The sequence below is a fragment of the Sciurus vulgaris genome, assembly GCF_902686455.1.
Source record: "Sciurus vulgaris genome assembly, chromosome: 2".
NCBI lineage: Eukaryota > Metazoa > Chordata > Mammalia > Rodentia > Sciuridae > Sciurus > Sciurus vulgaris.
In genome coordinates this window covers 158,396,885-158,422,102 of record NC_136462.1, presented here as the reverse complement: position 1 = coordinate 158,422,102, position 25,218 = coordinate 158,396,885, and the positions used below count along the sequence as shown (strand labels likewise).

General features: G+C 38.1%; 1 pseudogene across 1 annotated transcript in view; it reads left to right on the top strand.

Annotated features, from left to right (window-relative positions):
• The window catches only part of LOC306651171 (AP-4 complex accessory subunit RUSC1-like), a 40,749-nt pseudogene that overhangs the window by 1,510 nt on the left and 14,021 nt on the right, over positions 1-25,218 (top strand). Inside the window, exon 2 of the transcript XR_013766994.1 lies at positions 4,799-4,847. The product of XR_013766994.1 is annotated as an AP-4 complex accessory subunit RUSC1-like (transcript). The remainder of the gene's footprint in view (positions 1-4,798; positions 4,848-25,218) is intronic.

Below are 25,218 nucleotides of genomic sequence, written 5' to 3'. Positions count from 1 at the left end.
ACACAAAGGAATATTGCCCAACAATAAAAAATACTGATAAACTCAGCAACATGGATGAATCTCATAGACCCAGAGGTGGAATTCCCATGCTCAGGATGATGGCAGAGCTACCCTACCAGCCTGAGTCCCCAGATTACATCATTGATCAAGGTCAAAAACTGCCAAAATTGTTACAAGGGAGAGAAATAATGTTCTCTTTTAAACCAAGGCAAGGACCTTTGTTGCATCAGCTTCGCTTTTCCCCTATTACAGGCAGGAAACCAAAGTTTTCACTGCCCCATTCCTTTGGAAGATGCTATCTTTCCTTACATTTATTGAAAAAAAATAAAATGTACTTATCTTAAAGGATTCAATTTTTCTATCACAAAGCAAGCTGCATTATTGTCAAACATTTATTGAGTACCTGCAAGGTGAGAGCATGATTCTAAGCCTCGAGGATAAAAGATGTGTACAACATAATCCCCTTGACCTCCAAAAATTCCAATCTATTTAGGAGGCTGAGCAACTAGACAAAGGAAGGAATAAATGATAGTACAGTAAACATGTGACACTGTCAAAACTTGCCAGAAACAGGCATCTCTGCGTATAGATTCAGCTCACCCATCATACTTACTGATGAAAATGTAGAACTCCATATCATCTCTTAAAAAGGAAGAAACATGTTTGATGATGATGATGGTAATGCTTTTTTACCCACATGTATATTGCATAGGTCTCTTATTTTCTGTTTTTCTCTCAAAAATCATTCCTACTGAATTAAAAACTCTTTATGGACATCACCTACTTTGTAGTGAATTATTTGTCCCTGGAGGTTTCAGAGTATCAAGTATTTTGCAGACAATTAAGTTCTATTGAATAAATGGCCCACTTTAATTAATAAATGAGGAAAATGAAGTCAAGAGTTTAAAACTTGCAATGCAAATTAAAACTACCATGAAATACCATTAGAATCAGAAAAAAAAAAAAAAAAAAAAAAAACCCACACGTTTAACAACACATTCAAGTGGCAAAGCTACAGGAACATAGCAGTTAGGTCTGTAAAACAATACAACTCATATGGAGGGAAATTTGGCAAAATTGCATTTTATTTGTCCTATGGCCCAGACATTCTATTTCCAAGAATTGACCCTGAAGATAAATCTCCACAAATATAAAACCATTTGTGGAAGGTTATTTTTTCCAGCAATTTTTGTAATAGTCAATCTAGTAGATTGAATAATGCCCGCTCCACAAGAGATGTGCCTATGTCCTAAACCCCAGAATATGTGAAACTTTATTTGGGGGGGGGGGGGGGGAAGTATTTTCAGATGTAATTACATGAAGGAACTCGAGATAGATACTCCTGGATTATTTGGATGCACCTAAATCCAATGTCACGAGTCCTTGCAAGAAACAGAGGAGAAAATAAAGAACCAAGAGAGAAGGTCATGTGAAGACCAAAGGCAAAGAAACTCCTGAATCACCAAGAACTTGTCCAGCTTGAAGGTGTTACTTATGACCAAATATGTGTTAATTTGATCATCAAAAAGAATAATACTGATTGATTATAATATTCAAATAAATAAAAATTCAGGAATCCATAATATTCAAAAGAACTTATTGTCATTATACTAGGTTAGTGCTTCAGACTGTTCGTACACACACACAAACACACACACACACACACACACACACATCAAATCCCTCAGGTGACTAAGACCCTTTCTCAGTAACAAATGGGAAAATATATCTGAACTGAGTGTAAGTTTCCAGATGCCAGACAGAGAAAAGTTCAGGGCCTTATCATTCACTCCCCCTCACTCTCCTCATCAGGTACCAAGTCCAACACCAAATTGGACTTGGTTGTTTGGGAAGTCAGTGATCATGATTAAGTAAGCAAAATGGGATGAGAGACCAAGAAGGTGCAAAGAATAAATAGAAACTCATTAATTCCTGATGTCCAGAGTCAAATTTTAGACTTACTGTTTTTGTATACTATTTATCTAAATTCAAACCAAGAGAGTTATTGATCAACTACTATAGCTAAATTGTAATCGTAGTTTTGTGTCTTCCCATTCTTTTCTATGTACTGAAAATTGGTCTTTCCAGGATCTATGTGAAAACTGCAACTCATGTAATCATTAATATTAAATATTTTTCAAATTATTCTGCGGTTCACTATTGCTGAGCTTATGGACATCACAGGGCACATTAAATCAATATATATTGAGTGACTGCAGTTAGTCACTTATTCATTCATAAATATCTACAGCACAATTAGGTACATGTCCAATATAATGTTTTCAATGTAACTAAAGTATTATGCACCCAAATTTTAAAATTCTATCCTTGTTTTCTTCAACTTTTTTCTAAAATATACCTCAAGTTTTCTGTCTTCTTGAACAGATTACTCATTATTTATAAAAATCACAGTTTACTCTTTCTCCTCAATCCAGCCCCCTCTGTCTCTTCCTAAATTGTTTGTTTGTTTTTGTTTTGGTTTCGGTTTGGGGGCGGGGGGGGGGGGGGGGTGTTTGAACCCAGGTGCGCTTAATCACTGAGCCACATTCCCAGCTCTTTTTCATATTTTATTTAGAGACAGGGTCTCACTGAGTTGCTTAGGGCCTCACTGCTGAGGCTGACTTTGAAATTCTAATACTCCTGCCCCGCCCCCTCCTGAACCACCTAAATTGTTGCTATTACTAATAGCAAAAGAAAAATATCAGGAAGACCCTTTCTATCTAATTCCAACCAACTCTTGCCCATACACTCAATCTTTGCTATTGGAGATTATTCCTTTGCCTTTTAACTTCAATAATTGGAATCATAGATGTTTAATTGGGTAGTACTGTAGTTTCTGGATAACCGAAGTTTTCCCAAAAATATAGTTATCTTAAAACTTTATTTCCTGATTTTTCATTCATCAAAGATTTTTTCAGTTTTGGAGGACTTACTTTCACAGATTAACTAACATATCATGTGCTCACATATTAATCTAATTGTCATGAATATTATATTAATTTGAATGTGTGGGAAAATTCAGTTTTTTCCTATCAGAGATGATCATTGTGTCATTGTGTCTATTCTCAGAAGTAAGAAGTCAGCCATAATGTGGATCTTCATGTAGTTGCTAATGCCACAAAAAGCCAAGCCCTGATAGACCCACATGACAGAGAACCTGCTTTTATTGATCACAGGGCCCTCTACATTCTTATTTTCAAAAGAAATATAAACCTACAATCTAATAAACTCCAGCTTTTCCTCACATCAACTTTCATCCTACATTTTCTAATTCATCTCTGTTTAATATGCATACTGTGCCCCTGTGAATCTACAGCTACCTAAATTTTCTAAGAAAGGTTGACAATGCTTCATAGGACTGAAATATAAAACTCAATGCTAAAAGAACAAGAAACCCCAATGTCTCTGTTTTCCAGATGATATATAACTGTATACATTTAAAGCTCATATTATTTTCTCCTCCAGAAATATTTCCTATTAGTTTCTATTCTAATGGAAAATATTTCCTATTAGTTTCTTCTCCTTCCAAACATCTGTCAAGAAAAGAGATTTAATACATAGCTTTAAACTTGACTATAAATCATTTTATATGAGAATTTCACTTAAGGACAGACTTCTAAAAAATTCTGTAAATGTACCAGCCATTTTGATATGTCTGATGTATACCTGATAACAAAGTAATGCCTAAAGTGAGAGACACTCAATCATTTTTCTAAATTTATTCAAGCAAATGTTTTCACAGCTGTGCATTTTAACTGTGCATTTTAACTATGAGGTCATCAGCTTTGGATATATTTTTTATTTTTTATAACTGAAGCAATTAACATTTCAGCATTGAATTATGGATACATATCAGCCTTAGAAAAATACAACCCCAAAGGTAAGTATCACAAGAACTTGCAAAAGGTAAAAAAAAAAAAAAAAAAAATTTTTTTTGAAAGATAATGTTCAAAAAAATCAGAAATCATGGAAACTGAACAGAGTTTTTGATTATAGATTGGTGCTAGGGATTGGGTCCAGTTCCTTATGCATTCTAAATATGCATTTGCCAATGAGCTATACACATAATCCTAGAAACTTAAATAGAAGATAATGTACAAAGTTTAGAGAAAGTTAAAATTACTCCCAATAAAAAGTCTGCAAAAATTTGCTCTGTTACTTCACATCTGCCCCCAAAGACAAAGCACCACCATTGGGTTTAATATCACATCAGATTTACTCCTTAATTTAGAACTGAGTGTTTTGGTTTTTTTAAAAAGTGAATGGAACTTTTAAAATGTCAACAAAACTCAAACACAATGGAGAAATTTATCACACTGTTTTACTTGGTAATTCCTATAATTTTCTAGAAAAAAAATGAATCTCAAAGTAATCACTGGGAAACATAATAATTTTGGGAAAACAAGACACAAGAATACAGATTTTTTCTAATCCACATAAATATATCCTAAATTGAGACTACTTTTGCCTGGTATTTTAGGCAGGATCTATAATTGTGAATAATAGAAATTGACTATGTAAGCAAAAGATGATTCATTGAAAGAATGTCAGGAGAAAAAAAAAATCAGTGGAGACCCAGGCTTGGGAAATAATTTGAAAATTATTAATGTGTTACATGCTTGGTCCTCAATCCATGGCAATGTTGGGAGGTAGTGGGACCTTTGAGAGGTGGGGCCTAGTGGAAGCATGCCTCCAAAAGGAATATCGGGACCCCAGCCCTTTTCCTTTCTTGACCTCGCCATGATGAGGTTATTGGTTTTGCCACACGCTCCTGCCGTGATGCACTGCCTTTCCACAGACCCAAAAGCAATGTGGTCAATCAATCATGGATTGAAACCTCCAAAACTGTGAGTAAAAATAGACCTTTTCTCTTTGCAAGCTTATTATCTCAGGTATATTTTTATAGGAACAAAAAGCTAACGTGTACCCCCTTATATTCTAAAATTTTTTCCCCACAGTACTGGGAATCAAACTCAGGGCCTCATGCCTGCTAGGCAAGCAGTTTACCACCAAGTCACATTCCTAACCCCACTAGCTGTGCAGTCTTAAAGGGGTGACAATTCTTCAAGTCTTAGTTTCCTACATCTATGGATGAAGATAAACTTGCATTAAGCTATTTATTCTAAAGATTAAATGAACCCCAAAATAATTAAACACAATGCCCAGTACAAATTTTGTTTTTCTCTTCTTCCCCACTTCCCAGAAAATATGAACAAGGCAATTTCTGTTTGCTAAGATTGTCCACTCTTGCTCACTTTACTTATAAATGTGTTGAATGGGAGGGATTTATACAGCTGTGATTTCCCATAGTTTTACATAGCTCACACTGGGTACCTGCAGAACAGGTTGAAGCAATGTCCCAGAAACCTTTGCTTTCCACATTTTTTATTTATACTCTTTGGTAAAGAGAGATACTTTCACTGATACCCCCATTGTACCACGTAAGTGGACCACACATGATACTGGATTAAGGAAGCTGACAAAGACTTTTGAACCTAAATGTGTGACTCAATATTTTGTTCCAGGCTGTATTTTATCTTCTCTGGTTATTATAATAACAAACCCATGAATAAGTGTATTGGTACTTTCAAACATTGATGTGATAACTCAGATTATTGAAAATCATATTATATATAAATCAGATTAATAACTTCAGCTATAGCCATGATATAACTATAGTTATAGTATAGTACAGATATATAGAATATTTGCGGTACATTGAAATAATGCTCAGAGACTAAAAAGTTTGGCATTAATAATAATCTATCCAAAATAGATTGACATTTTTTCAATTGCTTAAATGTTCATTTTAAAATCAAAGAACAGAATTCTGTCCTTGAACATCTTCACACTCCCAGTTTTTGTTCACTTACTCATTATAGCTCAATGGTAGAGCACTTGCCTTGCATGCAGAAGGCCCTGGGTTTGATCCTTAGCATCACAGAGACAAACACACACACACATGAGCGTGTGCACACACACACACATGCATGGAATTCAATGTATTATTTATATGGTTTACATCTCTCTTGCTTTGGAAAGTGAAATCCTAATAAATAGCAACTGTATTTAGCTACCTTAAATATGTCACATTAACTTGAAACTTAGTTGGAAAATAACAGTAGACTTAAAACTTTTGCTGGCAATCTTGATTCAAGAAAGTGAGCAGACATTCTTGGTTGTTCTCTCAATCCCTGTGAACACCTGTGACTCTCTAGCCAAAGGCTTTTGTGGTTGTTGTTGTTGTTTATTGTTATTGTTTCATCATGGGGAAGTATTTGTTCCATTTACAGGGCAAGCCGAACATACTAAAGGGTTAATGCTTTCAGAAGCAGCACTCGACCAATGACAGACCAGGGAGTTGATGGGAAAAAATCCTAGTTCCTTAACTTTTGGGGAGAGATAACTCTGAGGAATTGACTCTACAGCCTCCTATCCCAGGGTCCCAGTGGGATTGACTGCCAGTGGCCCACAGTGGTTACAGTTGTCTCTTGGTATTCTGAGACCTCCTGTGGATACCCAGTTCCCAAGATGGCACAAATTATTGATTCATTTTCCTATAAGTGAATATCTAGCTCTTCTAATAGTTTTGTTTGGAGTTCATGCTATAAAAAATATTCCTGTCAATACCTAGTTCACATGCATGTATGTGGCTGCTAGGATATTTATGTGGGAGTGGGCTTGCTGGTTGCAAAACACCAAATCTCCAATAGTGGTCTCCTCTGGGTAGGGATGTTTGTAGAGGGTCTTTGGAAGAAATGTGATTACTCAATGACTTGATTTCATAAGGCCTGTGCTTCTTTGTGTGTCTGAAATATATTGTTCATGATTTTAAAATATGTAATCTACTCTTTGAATTGGACCAGACACAACCCCTTTCTGGAATTAGTTTTGTTGCCTTTACTAGTTTTAAAGTTTCTCTTAAGCATGCTGTAATGATGGATGCATCTAAGAAGCATGTACTAGGGAAATATAGAATCAGTTTTGTACAAATTTAGTAAACATATCAGTAGAAAAAAATGAGTTGTTTGTGACCAATATGAAGTTTTTCTCTGACTTTAAGCTTTATTTTTCTTTCCCCCAACTTCTAAAGAAAATCTGCATTCAGAATATTGACTTATGCACCATTCTCACCTCCTGGAGAATTCAGGATTAACCTTAACCATTGGGCACTGAAACCAACCAAGTTGCTCCATGAGAAAAAAATGGTCAGGTTCATTTCGGGTTCTCATCCTTTGTTATTTCGAGTCAATAAAAATAGTTGGCCAGGAAAGTGACTCAGGATCTGGCTTGTTTTGTCTTACTTGATTAAAATAATAGCAGATTTATTTGGCTTGTGTGATTCCTTTCGTCTCTTTATTTTTGCTGGAAATTAGATAAATGCCTATTATTCCTTTCTCACCTCTAATCAGTTGACTCTGAGCCAAAAATTACTTTCACCAACTTGAAGTGATTGCACACAAGATTTCTGAATAAGATAACCCTGGTTTTCCCTCACTTCCTCACCAAAAATTCCATCCATGAAGGTATATCTCAAAAATAGAAAATGAGCACAGTGACCATGTGAGTTTCCATGAGCAGGAGTCAGAGCTATGATTCAGCTGTTTTGCGGGCACTGATTACCTAATCAAGTCAGTAACAACTCCGCTGCTATTTTGAGGTGATACCCCGTATAATATTTTTTTTTTTCTCTTTTTTGAGTGTTCCCTCTAGTTTAGAGATCTCAGAGTGTTTTAAAATATTCATGAGACGTGAAGGCAGTTGTATGCCTGCAGATATCAGGCCAACAGCAGTTTGTCTTTACTCAATTAGAAATAATACTTTAAAAATACTGGGGTTGGAGGTATAGATCAGTGATAGAGTGCTTAGTCCTGGGTTCAGTCCCCAACACACACGCACATACACACATAAATACTAATAATAAAATTCAGTAAGTTCATAATATATGTGAGTCACTATTTCTAAGTGTTTTATTACATAATCTCATTTAATACACAGTATCATTTATGAGATAGAGACTTATTCCAATTGCACAGATGAGGAGACCAAGATCCAGAGAAGTTAAGTAATTTGGCTTAAGTTATAGAGTTAATAAGTGCTAGAGCTAGGTTTTAAACTCAAACAGGCTGACTCTTTCTTATGTATTCTTGACTCCTTTGTTCTACTGAGGCTCAGGGAGGCCAGATAATGTTACAGGGCAATTGAATTGTCATCTTCTTGTGAAGCCATTGTTAATTACTGCTTTTCTAGGAAAAAAAAAAAATATGTTTTAATTCCTTATTCAAGACCCCTCTTTAGATTATTGGCAATTCATTCAAGAATCCCATTTTTCCCACCTACCCGGCTAGCTTTGAATTTAAAACCAAGAGTATTAGAGGAGTTAGAAGGTATCCATAAAGTTGCTGCCTCTGAAGCAGAAATAAAGGTCATCTAGAGATCAAATGTCAGAGCAAAAAAAGACAAATTTATCAGCTGTTGTTGGGTGACTTCAAGTCAGAAATGATGTAGAATTTTCTGCTTTAGAACAAAAAGATAATAAAACATATAGGAATAACCACTGGAGTGGATGCTATACATGTGATAGTTTAAGAACCTTGATTCAAATGATGTTTTCTTTTTCCTCTGGCAGAAGCCCCAGGCTCTTCTGACAAGGCAGTGTGATTCATAGTAGAGAATCAAACTTTTCATATAAAATCCCAGTGTGGAGCTGGTGGGTGCACATCTGAGAACTTGTGTTTTTATGGTTTGGATCTTAAATGTACCCTAAAAGCTCATGTGTTGAAGGTTTGGCCCCCAGCTGATGGGGCTATTGGAGATGAAGTCTAGTTGGAGGAAGCAAGTCACTGGGGGCATGCCCTTGAAGGACATGTTTGAATGCCAGCCCTTTCTCTCTTTTTCTTCTCTGTTGCCATATGCTAAGCAGCTTTACTCCAACATGTTCCCCACTGATATTCTGCCTCACAAGCCCAAGAGCAATGAATGGAGTCAGCTGACCACAGACTGAACCTCTGAAGCTAGGAGCCAAAAAACCTTTCCTCTTTTTAAATTGCTCATCTCAGGTGTCTTGTCACCATGATGCAAAGTGGACTAACCCACTTATGCTTAGGAAGAACTTCTGCTGATGAGCACCATCACTTTTAGCGATAAACAGCATCCTATAGCCTACAAAGACCTTTACTACGGCCTCCTGCTACCTCTTGGAAAGTCTTTGCTCAAGTTCTTTCCCTTATCCATTCCACTCAATCCACCCTGGTTTTCTTTGTTTCTCTAGAACCTTCCCACTTCAAGGTTTTGTACTTGCTGTTACCTTGGCTGGAAGTGGAATTCCAGGTCTGCATCTCCAACTCCCTATTCCCCAGTCTCCATTTCAACCTCCCTACCTGCAGGGGCCTTTCTGGGTCCCAGGACTAAAAGAGTGCCCAGCCACCTCTATCCCTCTGACATCAAAAGGCTTTATTTTCCTCCTGGGACTTTGGAAATCTGAAATGATCCTATTTAGCTTGGTGCAGATGACTCTGTGAGGAAAGCCGCCTCTACAATGGGAGCTCCCTGAGGGCCAGGGTACTGTTTTTACTTACTGCTGTTAAGAGCACTTGGCATGTAAAGGGCAATCAGTCAATATGTGTTACACAACTGAACTCCATCTGCATATGGCAATCTTGGCATGTGAGTTTTCATGTTTGTGATTTTATGGGGTTCCACACTGGGCTCCTGAGTCTTGTGCTACATGAATGTGAACAAAATGTCATCTCCAAAATCATGTAAAATATCCATCAACAAGAAAAAAGGATGAACAAACAGTACAGTCATACCATGGGAAATAAGAATGAGAGAACTCTCTGAGGGGATGGAAAGATTCTGTACTTTGTTTGGGGTACACAGGTGTATACATTTGTCAAAAAGCATACAACTGGATATTGAAAAACCTTCTATTTGGGGGACTAGAAATGTAGTTTTGCACTTGTCTAACATGCAAAGCCCTGGGTTAAATCCCCAGCATTGGGAGGAAGGATAAGTAATGTATATTTTGTTGTATGTGAAAAATATGATATTTTTTAAAGTCCACTTTCAACAATCCCAGGGTAAAAACAATACAATAAAGCAATATCCTTAAAGAAGAATTAAAATTTCCAGAGTGTATATGGAGTAAAAACATAACAAATTACTTAAGACTTTCTGCTATGACACTTAGGAAATTCAACTCAAGCTGATGTCACGAAGAAAATGGAATTTATTAGTTCATGCATATGAGAAGTCCAGGAAGGGAGTTGGGCTTCAGGGTTCAGGGTTGAGGTCTGACTGGGTCTCTTCAAGTGTCAGCTTTGCTCTGCTTTGTCTCTCAATTGGTTCGCTCGTAGCAGGGTCTGAAGCAGGGTGGTCATAGCTGTTCAGTGGCTCAGGCAAAAGCCCTAGATTGACCCTCATTTGGCCCGGCTAACATTGTGGCAGGGGATGAAGGAAGACTGGATGGATCTTAATGTGAGAAGATGAAGTATACAAGATTCCCCAAGGAAAATCAAGTACCGACATGCAAAGTAGAATGAATGACCATGGAAGGGAGCAAAATGTCACAAAGGACTATTGCAATATGAGAACAAAATGATGGATCGAAGTTTAGTCCCTCACAAACTACTTAAATGTCACCAATCACTCTATTGTGTGCCAAGAAAATAAATGTCCTGATATTAGCTCATTACCTCCAGGTTGATGGGCTGGGGCATTATTTGTGTGAGGAATGTTTTTAATTGTGTATTCTTACTGAAACATCTAAAACCTGCCAGAAATGGAGCAAACATTAGGTCATCCTGTCTGTGCTTCCTCTTTTACACAAATGTATTATCACTTTATTCCAGGAAGAGCAAACACTTTCATATTAGACAGCTGCCTGATAAAGGGACTTCCTCCCGTCACTAACCACTTGGCAGAGCAGTCGCTGGGTGCAGACCCTGATCCTGAGGAAGTAACATTTGAATGCCTGGCTGCCCAAGGGTTTTCACACACTAACAGCAAAGCCCCAGACCCAATTATCAGGTCATCTCTATTTACCCCACAGACAAAAGGGCATTTCCACTCTCCCTGGTGCCCTTCTTTAGAAGCATTTAAACTTTCAGAAACATTTTTCGATTCTTCATTTTTCAAAATCTGAATCACTGCTTTCAAGGAAGTAAAAGAGCATTGCATATTTTCTCCTCTCTGGTTTTGACTAAGTTCAACTTTAGCTACTAGAGAAAGGTTCTAGTGCTCTTTACCTAGAATACTTAACCAAATGACTATTAAAATAATTAGAAAAGGATAAGTAGATCATTATCAAAATGAATTCTGCATATATATTCCATATATCATATATAATAGAAATTATACATATATTATGAATATCAAAATGAATTATAACATGAATATTATATGAGATGTGTAATATCTATAATTACACATATAAATATTGTATAGTGTATAATTATAATTATGTAATATGTAAAATATAATAAAAATATAATATTTATATCATATGTAGATGTATATTCTATATATGTAATGTGTAGAATGTGTAGTATAGAATACATGTATTATATAATAATAATATTAATATTATAAAATACATATATATTATGTGTAATAAATGAATATTAAGAATATTAAAATGAATTCTAGATGGTCAGGAATTAAAAACAAAATGGAAATTATTCTTAAAAACCAGAAGTATATCTAATCAACATTTTAAAAAAGAACAGTAAGTTAAAGTCTAATAACAAATTGGAAAAATATTTTTAATAAATGTGATACACCACATATTTCTATTTCTAGGGTATGTTGATCTCATTCTAGTTGAGGAGAAAAATTACCAAAATTTCAAGAGAAAAACGGACAAGCTTTTGATGCTCAACTACACTACATGGTGACCACCATTAACAATAATACATGATATATTTCAAAATTGCTTAAAAAATTTTTGAATCTTATCACAAAAATATGATGTTGGTGACTTGACAGATATGACAATTATCTTGTTCAGTCTTTCTACAATTTATGCATAGGTCAAAATAACACATTGAATATAAATATACAAAATTTTAATATTTCAATTAAAATATAATAATGAAAAAGAAAAATGGACAAAGTACGTAAATAAAAAATTCACAGAAAAAATATCTATCTTGTTGTCAAGAAAAGAACTATAAATTAGACAAAATTAGGGTGTTATATTTCCACCTTGGAGTTAGAAAAATGGTTTTTAAATGAATAGTTAAGTGACACACTGATATACCACTGGCCTGAGTATAAATTGGAACAGCCTTTCCAATAGGAAACTTGGCCTTAAACAAATCTGCACTCTTTGTCCTTATACCATGGTAGAAACCATCTTAAGGAAATAAAATAAAAATTGAAATATATGCATAGATGTTCATCAAAGGATTACTTATGTACAGAAATGACACTTTGATAATATCAAAACTATAACTAGGGGCTGGGGATATAGCTCAGTTGGTAGAGTGCTTGCCTTGCAAGCACGAAGTCCTGGGTTCAATCCCCAGCACCAAAAAAAAAAAAAAAAAAAAAAAAAAAAAAATATATATATATATATATAAATAAATAACTTAAGTGTGCAATGGGAAAATAAATAGATTATAAGTAAGTCAATCAATGGAACATCATATGTGCAGCCACTAAAGCTATCTTACAAATCTACCATGCCAAGGAAATGCTAATATTTTAATGTTAGATTTTAAAAGGAAGACTAGAACACTGTATATGATACAGATAACTTCATCAACACATGCATGCATTCCAATTCTACAGAATGCAGCAGAAAGACAACACAACCACCAAATGTTTACCTGCACTTGTGCAGGCAATAATTTTATTTTCAGTGTGTCTTTCCAGACTCATTGTAAGCACATGTATTACTTTTTGATAATAAAAATTATTTAAAATAGAACAGATAAGAACTTGAATGACATTGTCTTAAATAAACAAAATTTGTAAAGGTAAAACTTGACAACTTTCTACCTAGATCATTCAGCTTCTTTATGAAAATGTCCTCTCTTTCAAGCCTACACAGGTCCACAGAGAAAGCTAAATATTTTCAACCAACTTTAGAGAGAAATTAGGAAGACACTAAGAGATTTATATTAATCCCTGTTGTCAGGAGGTGTCATGACTAACTTCTAACAGGGTAATTAGAGTCTCTTTCTGTTGGGTAATTGCGTCTATGGATTAGGTTAGTCTGATTATGTTTGAGTTTTCAGGTTTACTCTTTGGGGGGTCAGGGTTAAGGAGTTTAACATCATTAAAGTTGTCCAGGGTGGCTCATTAGGTTGTCCTCAACTGGCTTTAGTAAGATGAGCACCTGCTTAGTGTCTGATCTTTGTATACCTGTGACAGCTTAGCTAGGCCAGCTCAGAATCAACAGAATCCAATCTGCCATTTCCCAAACTTAGGGTGTGGTGAAGGTAGGCAAAATCAAGTGCCATGGCCTAGCCCCCAAGGGCTATGAAGAGTGAACTTAGAGAAAACATGGAATTAGAGGTGGCCCATTCCATCAGAGACAGAGAAAGCCTACAGTGTTGGTTTACATGCAGTTGGTAGGAGATCTTTTCCCTGTTCCTTCACCTCAGTTTTCCATAAAGGTAGATTCTTAGACAAAGATTTGGATGAAAGTAATTGATCTGGAAGGTGACAGAAGGAAGCACAGTAGAGGAATGGGAAAGGGAAGAGAAGAAGCCCTGTATGTGATATAGCAGGTTTTCAATTCCACTGGACAGCCACCAGGAACTGTGTTGAACACAACTCATTGTTATTATTGCCCTGCTGAGGGGCAAGGAAGCTGGGGTATTTAATCCAACAGTTCCCATCCCTTGGTGGTTGAAGTTGATGCCTTGGACATCAATTCCAACCTCTTGACACTTGTAAACTGATCCATGTTGCTTAGTTACCCTCCAGGCCACAGATCAGCTTGGTCACAAAGATGCAGGAAAGTGTGGGTGGTGCTATTGGCAGACGATGGCAGATGGTACAACTAGCATCTGGCTACATCACTCCACCCCAAAGTGCTTTACAGGAACCTGTTCCCCTAGTTTTCTCCCTTGAGCACTACATCACGTAGTCTGTACTCCTGGAGAGTGATTCTTTTATTTTCTTCCTCCATCTATCTATTCATCCATCCAACTGTTTTCATTGGAAAAGAAGGAAGAGTATGAGAAGAAAAAAATATGTAGAGTCCTATCTGAAAGATAAAGAAGCAGAAAGGGGAACACTTCTAGATATTATCACATGAATAGTTTTGACCTGCTTTCATACAGCAAATTGAAATGAAGAGATTGATCTTGTACTGAACAGACAAAAAGAAATGCATAAGAAAAGCAACAGAAATAATTTAAAGTTAGGTAAATCTACTTGTTAAATTTGATCATGTTTTAAATGTACAGGTAAACAGTATTTAGTGAAAAAAATCAGCATATTTTAATTAACTTTTTTAAAAATTTTCATTGACAAATAAATTACAAAATAGTTACCAGATTGATACAGGGATTTCTTCATATCCTTCAGTCAGTTTCCTCCACTGAACATCTCATACAACCATTGATCAATGATCAAAACTAGAAAAGCAACACTGATACAATATTATAAACTCATTCGTATACCTTATTCAAATTTTGTCAACTGTCACAATAATGCTCACCCCACTCCTGCTTTTTTCTGACCTAGGACTCAATCAAAAACTTTACCCTGCATTTAGATATCCCATCTGTCAGTGCTCTCCCATCTGGGAGAGTTCCTCAGTTTTCCCTTAGCTTCCATGACTTTCACATCTGAGGCATTCCAGAAAGTTATTTTAGAGGTTGTCTGATATTTGTCCATCATTAAGTTCAAATCATACATTTGGGGCAAAAATATACAGATGTGATGTGTATCTTGTCAAAAGGTATAAAAATGACAATAAATCGCCTTGGTTGTGTTAACTCTTTGGCACTGTGAGCAAAATACTCAACAAGAACAACTCAGAGGAAGAAAACATTACTTTGGTTCAAGGTTTCAGAGGTTTAGTTCATGATGGGCCAACTCCATTGCTCTGGGTCCAAGATGAGGCAGACCATCATGGCAGAAGGGTGTGGTGGAGGAACACTGCTCACCTTCACAATGACCAGGAAGCAGAGAGAAAAAGAGGGAAGATGCACCCAGTGACCCACCTCCTTCAACCATGCCCCACTGGCCTATGGTTACCACCCAGCTATTTCCTACAAAGTAGAATGAACTGATTAGGTTACAACTCTCATAATATAATCGTTTCACCTCTGAACATTCCACCATTAACATAAGAGCTTTTAGGTGACACCTCATATCCAAACCATAACAGTGGTGATGTTAACTTAGATCATTTTGTTAAAGTGGTACTTGCCAGACTTCTTCACTATGAAATTACTACCTCTGCCCTTTGGAATTAGCAATTATCCTGCGGGAAGATACTCTGAGACTATGAAAATAATTCATTTTCATACTTTCACCCACTAACTTTTTTCCATTAATGTTTCTTGTCTATGACTATGGAGTTTGTCAGATGGTGATTTTCTAATTGCATCATTCCTTCCACATTTAGTGTTTTTTTTTTTTGGGGGGGGGGGGTTCATGGTGCTGGGGATTGAACCCAGGGCCTTGTGCATGCAAGGCAAGCACTTTACCAACTGAGCTATATCCCCAGCCCTCCTTCTACATTTATTAATTGGAATTCTGAAGTGATGGAAAGCTTTCCTTCTCCCCTATATTTATTTACTCAACTCTTTATTCATATCAGTTTGAACATGTAGGTATTTATTAGAGTCTATGGGTTATGATCCCATATCATTAATCTTGTCACTCAAAATGTTCCAGACCCAAGAGTCAGATTTTTAAAGTATACTTTCCACAAAAGTCTGTGTGACATCTTTCCAAATTTCTGGTAGTTTAAGTCCTTTGGAAGGCTGAAGTGATAAGGCACTAGGGTGGTCCAGCCAGTGTAAGTTATCAGGTAGAATGGCCATGTCTCTTCAAACCCCAAATCATGATTTGATAGGAGTAAGTCAAAAGTGATATAGAAACTCTTATTTCTTTGCATAATTACCTCTGTGCTTCTCCTGTCTTCAACAATGGAGTTCTGGGGAGAACCAAGTTGGCACACTACAGGGAGGCTGTGTTCCTTGTCGCTCTGTAACTCCAGTTTCAAGCAGAGGATATCTGTTTCTTGGTGAGGCAGTTTCTGCTGCTTATTGATCCCCTGCTATTTACCCCATTTGTCTGCTGTGATCACCTGCAGTCTGCCAGCATATCGACGCCTTTTTTGAGTGCAGATTGCTCACTGCCAGGCACCTATCATCCGCCATTTGCCTGCCTCTCGCCTGTCCATTGCCTGCCTTACACCTATTCATCACCCAACGCAGGAGGTTCACCTCCCGATCGTCCGACAACTGTCAGCAAACTGATCAACGACCGCCAGTGGAGCACCAGCTGCCTGCTGTTGCCTGGAAGTTCACTGTTACAGTACCTGCAGGTTTGATTACACGTGGCTGCCACCATTTTGAGACAACAGCCAGACCCCGTAGGACCCCTGGCCAGACTGACTGAGCCCCGTCTCCAGGATCCCTCAGCCCAACCGATCACTCCTGCCTCTGGGGCCCTCACATCGACTGACTACCGCTGCCACCAGGACCCCCAGACCAACTGACTGCACCCTATCACCGGGCCCCCGGACTGACTGATTGCACCTGGCCTCCAGGATCCCGCAACCACACCAAACACACCCGACCTCCAGGACCCCTGCCTGACCAACCGCACCCCACCTCCAGGGCCTCCAGCTGACCACGTCTACACCCTGAGCTGCAGCTCCCCATTTGCCAACACATTTGGAAGCCAGAGCGGCCATCTTGGATAATCCTGGAAGCCATAGCTCCAGTCTTTAGGTGGGGCAAATCCCATCCTGAGACTCCTGCTGGAGACTTGAAGTTCATTGTCAGGTACCACTCATGCAGCAGGCTACTGAACTCTGGGAGGTTTCATTACTATATGACTGTTATACTGTAGATTTTCTTTTTTCTCCTTATTGAAAAATTTTAAGTTTTTATTTCTTTACTTTTCTTGCTCTTTTCCTTTTGTTTACCTGTTCCCTCAGAGTTTCTCCCTTTTTTGCATGCTAACATCCAATTTCTTTTGATTACACTCTCACCCTTTCTATTATCTAAAACTTCTGTATATTCTTTTCTTATCCCATTAACAGCTATATTCTACATCCCTCTACATCCTCTTTGTCCTCCATTAGAAACTGCAGACCTTATTGCAAATCTGTTTGTTTTACTGAAGATAATATTTGAACTCATTCTGTTATTATGACAATATTGTTATTGTCCTCATAAGGGCTATTTGGTCTAGGATTGCATAGTGTCTGAATTGGGCACTGCTAATATTGATCTCCCCTTAAAGAAAGGGTTTTGGAAACCTATAGGGCCACTATAAGCCTATCGGGGGAAATCTGCAATACCCCAGCTCTGCACTGCTAGAGAGGAAGATACATGAACAACATGAAAAAACAAGGGAAGAAAATGATCCAAACAAATCTAGATTCTATATTAATAGAATTCAATGACAGTATGTTAGAAGAAATGTCAGAAAAGGACTTCAGATTATACATGATTAAGATGATTCACGAAGCAAAGGATGAGATAAGAGAGCAAATGCAGGCAATGAATGATAATACCAATAAGCTGAAAGAGCACCTGCAGGAAGCAAAAGATCATTTCAACAAAGAGATAGAGATTCTCAAAAAGAACCAAATGGAAATCCTTGAAATGAAGGAAACTATAAACCAAATAAAAAACTCAATGGAAAGCATTACCAAAAAACTAGACCACTTGGAAGACAGAACCTCAGACAATGAAGACAAAATATTTAATCTTGAAAATAATGTTGCCCAAACAGAGAAGATGGTAAGAAATCATGAACAGAATCTCCAAGAACTATGGGACATCATGAAAAGACCAAATTTAAGAATTATTGGGATTGAGGAAGGCACAGAGACACAAACCAAAGGCATGAACAACCTACTCAATGAAACAATGGAGTCTGCCTCAGAGTATTGTCTTAGCAGAAGTAACAAACAGTGGTAGAGCCTCTACTCCATGCACAGGGTCATGGGGTATGGAGAGATGACTGTGGCACAGGATGTACCTGGAGGTAGTGTGAAATCTCATGCTCACTAATGTCAGCTCACCGATAGTGTGGCATGGACTATAGAAAGAATTTTAATGTGGGGCATTGCTGCAGTTTTGATATGGTTTGAGTGTGTTCCCAAAGGTTCATGTATAAAAAGTTTGTTTCCCAGTGTGGTGATGTTAAGAGGTAAAAGAACTTATAAGATGTAGAACCTAGTTGGGGGGCTGATCACTGGGGGCACTGCTCTTGGAAGAGGTTAACATGATTCTTGTGGGATTCCAGTGGCTCTTTGGCTTTCCATCTTATTATGTAATCTCTCCCTCACACACATACCCCCGCCCCCCCATGATGCCATCCACCATAAGGTGATATGGTCAGAGGACACTTTCCAGGGCTGGCACTATACTGTTTAGACTTTGAAGCTTCAAAATTATGAGCTAAATCAACTTCTCATTTTTGTTTACCAAACCTCAGACATTTCATTATAGTAACAGAAACACTAATACAGGTAACTTCCCAGAAGACAACAGTTCACTACATAGTATTAGGCTGTATAGGGTGAAACAAAAATCAAGTCTTTGATTATTTCAGAGTAACCAACAGTATGTGGCAACATGCTGAAATTACTTTCCTAGAACAGAAAGAGGGCCTGAGAAAAAGGCTCTGGCCTCCAAACTGCTTATCACAGGGGAAATAATAGATTTGGTCAATAGGCAGGGCTCAGATCAGTTGGGTCTGATTTGGAGATAGAGACAGGACCTCAGAAAACACATTATGGAGTGGCTTAGACAATGGGCTTCCAAGTCAGGCAGCGTTGTTACAAATATCTATCTTTGCCACTTAACTGGCACAAATTACTGAAACTCTCTGAATCCTGTTGTCTCATATTTTGCATGGATATTTCGCACAGGAATGAAAGCAAGACTAACTATGGTATGCTGCCTTTTCCTCATGTGCTTTCCCTGGATTCATTCTCTACACTTCTTGGTTCTATTCTATACGTAGGAGGCTGACCTCTCTGGGTAGTGTGTTCTGAGATTCCCTGCCTGCCAGTTGGGTGTGGTCAAAGGAGAGCCACGTACAGGAGAGAGAGGTCAGGGATATTCACATTTTTCTCCCTCAATCACTCTATCCACAAATGCTCCTTTCTGGCCCAGCACAAGTGGCTGTGCTCCTTTGCAGCCATATTTTGGAGAAATAGCTACTCTTTTGTGATGTTGATTCTCACTGGACTGCGGTAAAGACTCCCCACTTTTGCTATCCCTTGGGCACCTCACCATCATATGTTGATCCCTTAACCCTACCCTCACCTCTGTAAATATTCCTTCATTGAACTCATTGCAGCTGGATTCCGTGAGTGCCACCTGTTGCCTGCTGAATGCAAGTTCACATCTTCAGCACAGAGCTTCTGTGGGGAGTAAATGTATGTCCCACTAAGGCACTTGGCATGTGACCCAGGACTTCAGAAGTACTTTGGAAATGCTAATTGTGGGTGCTGTTGTCATGGTTTCCTACATGCCCTTGGAGGTCTCACTGGCTGCTGACAGAGTGCCTTAGAAGGGAAAAAGGAAGGTGAGGTCCTGGAGCATCTTGGTGTAAATGAAACCAAAACACAGATTATCAAAAGCTGAGCACTGGAAAATTAAAGTCAGCATTGTGGGGTGTTCTATCCTGGTAGGAACTGGGTCAATAGAGCAAATACAGTTTAACCTGGACCAGGGAGACTTAGAGGTGGCAGCGCATATTACATGACCTGATATATGAAAAAAGCCCATGATCTGATTAAAAGTTAATTTTTTTTTTTTTTTTTTTTTGGTACCAGGAGTTGAACCCAAGAGCACTTAACCACTGAACCATATCCCCAGCTCTTTTTATTTTTTATTTTGAGATAGGGTCTCACTAGGTTGTTTACAGCCTCACTAAGTTGTTGAGGCTGACTTTGAACCTGAAATCCTCCTTCCCCAGCCTCCCAAGTTGCTGGGATTATAGGCGTGCCATCACCACACTCGGTTCACAAAAAAAAACTTACTTTTAATGAAAACCTTAAAATCATTTTCTGTGCATTCTTACCCTGATATATGGGAATCCATCAAAACCCATAGAGCAGAAGTTTCTATTCCTTAAATACACACTTTCAGTAATACCTTGCTAGATATTGTCTTGTCTCTCAAGACTGGTTTTGGGAGGTGGTCCTATGATTGTGCTGATAATGGGCACATAGAAATAAGATGTGTGAAAGGATCATCCCTCTGAAAACCTTAGTGAATAAATGGGCTAGAGAAAACAAACCTTGCTGACCTTTTTTCCCCAGTACTTGTTATGCAATGTGCATATATTTGCAAGTATTTTTATCATGTAAGTTAAGACTGATCGGACTGAAACCAAATCACAGATTCAAGTTGTAGGGACTGAAGTATAATTTGAATTTACTATTTTTTGTTTTATGAATGCAGTATAGTTATACAGGATAGTTGAGTTCATTTTGACAAAATCACATATGCATGGAATTTAATTTACTCCATTTCAACCCCCAATGCCCCCACTTTCCCTCCCTTCCTTCCTCCCTCTATTCTCTTTCCTCTCCTCTATTGGTCTTCCTTTCAGTCACTTATTTATTAATTTTTGATTGATACTTTACATAATGAAGGTGGGGATTAACTATATTTAAAATGCTATAGGGAAACAGATAATTTAACATTCATTAACCTTATTTCAGGTGTTCAGGGGGAAAATGCACTGAAGTGAACATCTCTGAAGATCCACTTTATTTGGTCAAGGAGGCAAGAGTGATGGGGGAAACTCTTTTTTCATCTTGTCCTTGTTTCTCAGCTGTATTTCTGGATCTGGAGCAAGATGGCATGTTGGGATACAAGTGGAGAAGTTGCATAAAGGAAGATTCGGTGTCTCAGAAATTTCGAAGAAAGGTCACCATGTTATTCACCAACATGAAGGAAAAGTGGGTGTGTACAAAGATCCCACTATAAAAAACATTTAAATAAAGGTGATAAATTACAACTCATGCACCCTGCTTGCCTTGTGTCAGGCAGGAAATCAAATCTGTGGCAGGTGGTAAACACATTTCTGAGCCAGTACAGAATTTGGAATATTTTTTTTATTTTTAGATTAGTTGTGAATAAGTCATGAATAAACTGACTTGATCTTCGGCCTTGGGAGTAACAAAGATCAGCCACATGTCTGAATATGTATATATACATACACACGTGCACATATTTTTATATTTATTTCATGACACATGCTAATTGTACATATTTGTGGGTTATGGTATGACATTTCAATACAGGTATACAACATATAATGATCAGATTAGAGAAATTGGCATATCCATCACCTCAAACATTGATCATTTCTTTGTACTGGGAACATTCAAAATCCTTTTTACTAGCTATTTAAAATACATAATTAATTATTGTGAAACCATAGTCACCCTACTGTGCTCTAGAATATTAGAAGTTATTCCTTCTATCCAACTGCAACCCTGTACCCATTAAACATTCTACACTTCCCTCTCCTGCTACCCTCAGGTTGAATTTTGTTTTATTGTAATATTTTACAATAAATTTTTGGTAATTTTTTTATGTTTTTTAAATTGTAACACCAAAGAGTTTTTTTTTTTTTTTAATTTAAAGTTTTTGTGGTACATTACAATTATATACAATAGTGGAATTCATTATGCCATATTAATACATGCACATAAGTTGCTCAATCTCTTTCCCCAGTACCTTGTCTTTCCTACCCTTCCTCCCCCCTCAGATCCAGTTGCCCTACTTTACATGATCTTCTTTCCATTATTATTATTTTTTTTATTATTTTAATTAGTACATGAGCATTACATATATAAGTAAGACTTATCACTGTATATGATGAACATAAGTACTTCCCTAAGCCCACCTCTCTTCCCTCCTTCTTGATTCCCTTCACCTACTCCATTGGTTTCCCTTCTATTTTCATGAGATTCCCCCCTTTTATGTTTCTTCTCTCTCTCTCTTTCTCTTGTTTCTTCATATGAGAGAAAACATTTGACTGTTAACTTTCTGAGTATGGCTTATTTCACTTAGGATGATGTTCTGCATTTCCATCCATTTACCAGCAAATACCATAATGTCATCTTCTTTATGACTGCATATATATATATATACATATATATATATATACATATATATAAAATTTTCTTTTTCCCTTTATCCTGTTGATGGGCACCTAGGCTGTCCCATGACATGGCTATTGTACTGCTATAAACATTGGTATGCATGTATCACTCTAGTATGCTGATGTTAGTTCTTTTGGATAAATACCAGGGAGTGGGATAGCAAGGTCATATGTTGACTCCATCCCTAGCCTTTTGAGAAATATCCCTACTGATTACCAAAGTGGTTGTACTAATTTGCAGTCCCACCAAGAATGTATAAGCATACCTTTCCCCCTACATCCTCAGCACCATTTATTGTTATTTGTATTCATGATGATTGCCATTCTAACTGGAGTGAGATGAAATCTCAGTGTAGTTTTGATTTTCTTATCCTTGATTACTAAGTATGTTGAACATTTAGTTTTGAGAGATAGAGATAAAGATAGAGAGAGAGAGAGGAGACACAGAAAACAAACTTGGATTTTAAGTTTGGCTTCCTGGCTCAGTTGCTTAGGAGGGGTAGAATTAGGATTTGGCACAAAGTCCTTCTCTTAGATCAAGTTTCCTCAAATGTAATATGGGCATGATAATAAAGGGTTGATCTGGATGCAGAAAGGATGCCTACTGTGGCCTGGCATATAGAAAGGGCTCAATGCATAATCCTTACGATTAGTGTTGTTCTTGTGGCTGCTATGGTTACGATCTCCCTTTCCTCCCTGTTAGCTGCAGACTGGCCTCTGGCCCTTATGTTTTGAGCTTATCCTTATGAAAAGTCACTATGCTGCCAGTAAAGGAAATGGCCTGGAGTCCTATTCTCAGATATTGTTAGGACATAGGAACAAGTTCTCACTGCATGTTTACTCAAGCGAGAGGATTCAAAATGCTTCCTCTAATGGTCCCTGAAAAGGACTGAAGCTTTGTCAGTTGAGCCTTTGAGATCTGGCTGGCTGCAGATGAATAATTAAACTCTTGCCAATGCAAAGGTACCATGGAAATTCCTTAAAGGGACCTGTTATTTTCTCTGTAATGGCATCTCCCCACCCACCATCACCACCTTAATAATCAGATCTGTGTTACTTAGCCAAATTTAGAGTCATAAGGCAGAACCATTACCCTCTCCCTCTTGGGTAGTTTCTTAATAGTAGTTGCATGTTAGCCTTGAAGTCCCCACAGACCTGGCTTAGAGGGTCTGGAGTGGGTCCCGCCAGAGCTGAGGGAGGCCAGTTCCTGTCTTAGCAAATTGCAGAAAGAGCCACTCTAGGGGAATACAAAACAGAGGAGACAAGTACCTTCCTGCATGTTGATACCCTTCTGGAAACCACAGCCCGCAGGAAAACTTGGCCTGTTTGTATAACATCCTGTTACTGGAGGACCAGAATTCAGGGGTGGAGAGGTACTTTAAAACAAACAAAGAGCCACTCCTGAAAGTGTGCAAGGATTGAAAAGAAGCCAATTCAAACCCCAGCGTGTTCGGAAGACATTGTTAAGTGTGTTTCCTGTCTCTAACTATCAGTGGTGGCATGTTTTTTCTCCAAGATTTTTGAATCCTCAGGGACTATGTCCCAGCATGGACCCCCATGGATCAGATCCACATGCTTTTTGTGTGAAATCACATATTTTAACACAGCCATACTGTGCTGAGAAAGAAGAACTTCTTTTATTATTTGACCTTGATTCTGAGGTTTCTAACACCTGTGAGCAAAAGAAAACAATTACTTTTAATTCTTTCAATCTAATTGCTAATTGTCCTATAAGGCAATGCTTAGTCTTTCTGATTTTTCCCTCATCTGCTTCCTTCCCAGAGTCTTTTGTAAGGTGCCCATTGGATGCGTGGGAGGATGCTGATGGATTACGTGTGGATCACGTGCGGCAGAGAAGTTTGGAGTTCCCTGGCAATGATATCTTTTCAGCTTCTCCTGAGCAGTGGTCCTTGTGGCCCTGGCTCCTGGACACATTGCTGGCCTTTAGGGGTAACAGTGTGACTGGAGAGCTCATGATCTGTTCTCATGTCCACAGGGATTGTCAACTTCTTTCTCTGACTGACCATTCTCCCAGTAACTCTACCTGACTGAAGACACTCAACCCTGATGAATCCTCCAGCAACCTGCTGGCCTGAGTATCCACCCCAGCCTCTGCTCAGATGCACTGGATGCTTGAGAAGCCTGGAAACTATACCCTCTGCGTCTCCCCTCCTTAACCACAGAGATACAGCTGACCACTCTGAGCTAAGGATGTGAGTAGAAATGGTTTATTTAGGAGTTGAAGCTTGGAAACACTGGTAGGGAGTAAGGAAGTGAATGGGGAAAGGAGAAGAGCCATTAAAGCCTGCATTATCATGCTAATTGCCACCACAGGGCAACTGGAGCTTAATTGCCCAGGGGAATTCTGGGAACCTTGTGAGTTATGGGCATGTTAATAACTCATGAACTTAATTGTTGAAGATTAAATAGAATATGCACACAAAGTAATTAGCGCAGAGCCCAGTGCATAATAAGGACTCAATAGATGTAAACACACCCCTGCTCCCCTATAAACCCTCCCACCCCCCACAAACTCCTTCTTGCCAGTTCTTTCCAGTGCTTCTTTATCTCTCAGATGTTCGTGCATGTTTTTGACCACTTCTTTCTGTTTCTCAACCACTTTTTAAATTTCTACTCCCTGAAGACAAGTATTTCTCAAAGTCAACCCTGGAATTTTGGCTCTTTTTGTGCTAAGCAAAAAAACCTGCATGCAGAGCTAAGAGGAAAAAAATACTCAAACCTCTTCAAACATTAATGAATAGACATCCCTTTGGGGTAGACATTCCATCTCAGCCCCAGGCAGGGGACCAATGCAATCCGTATCAAAATGAAATTTGTCGAAGAGACAGCCTACAGAGTGGGAGAATATCTTTGCCT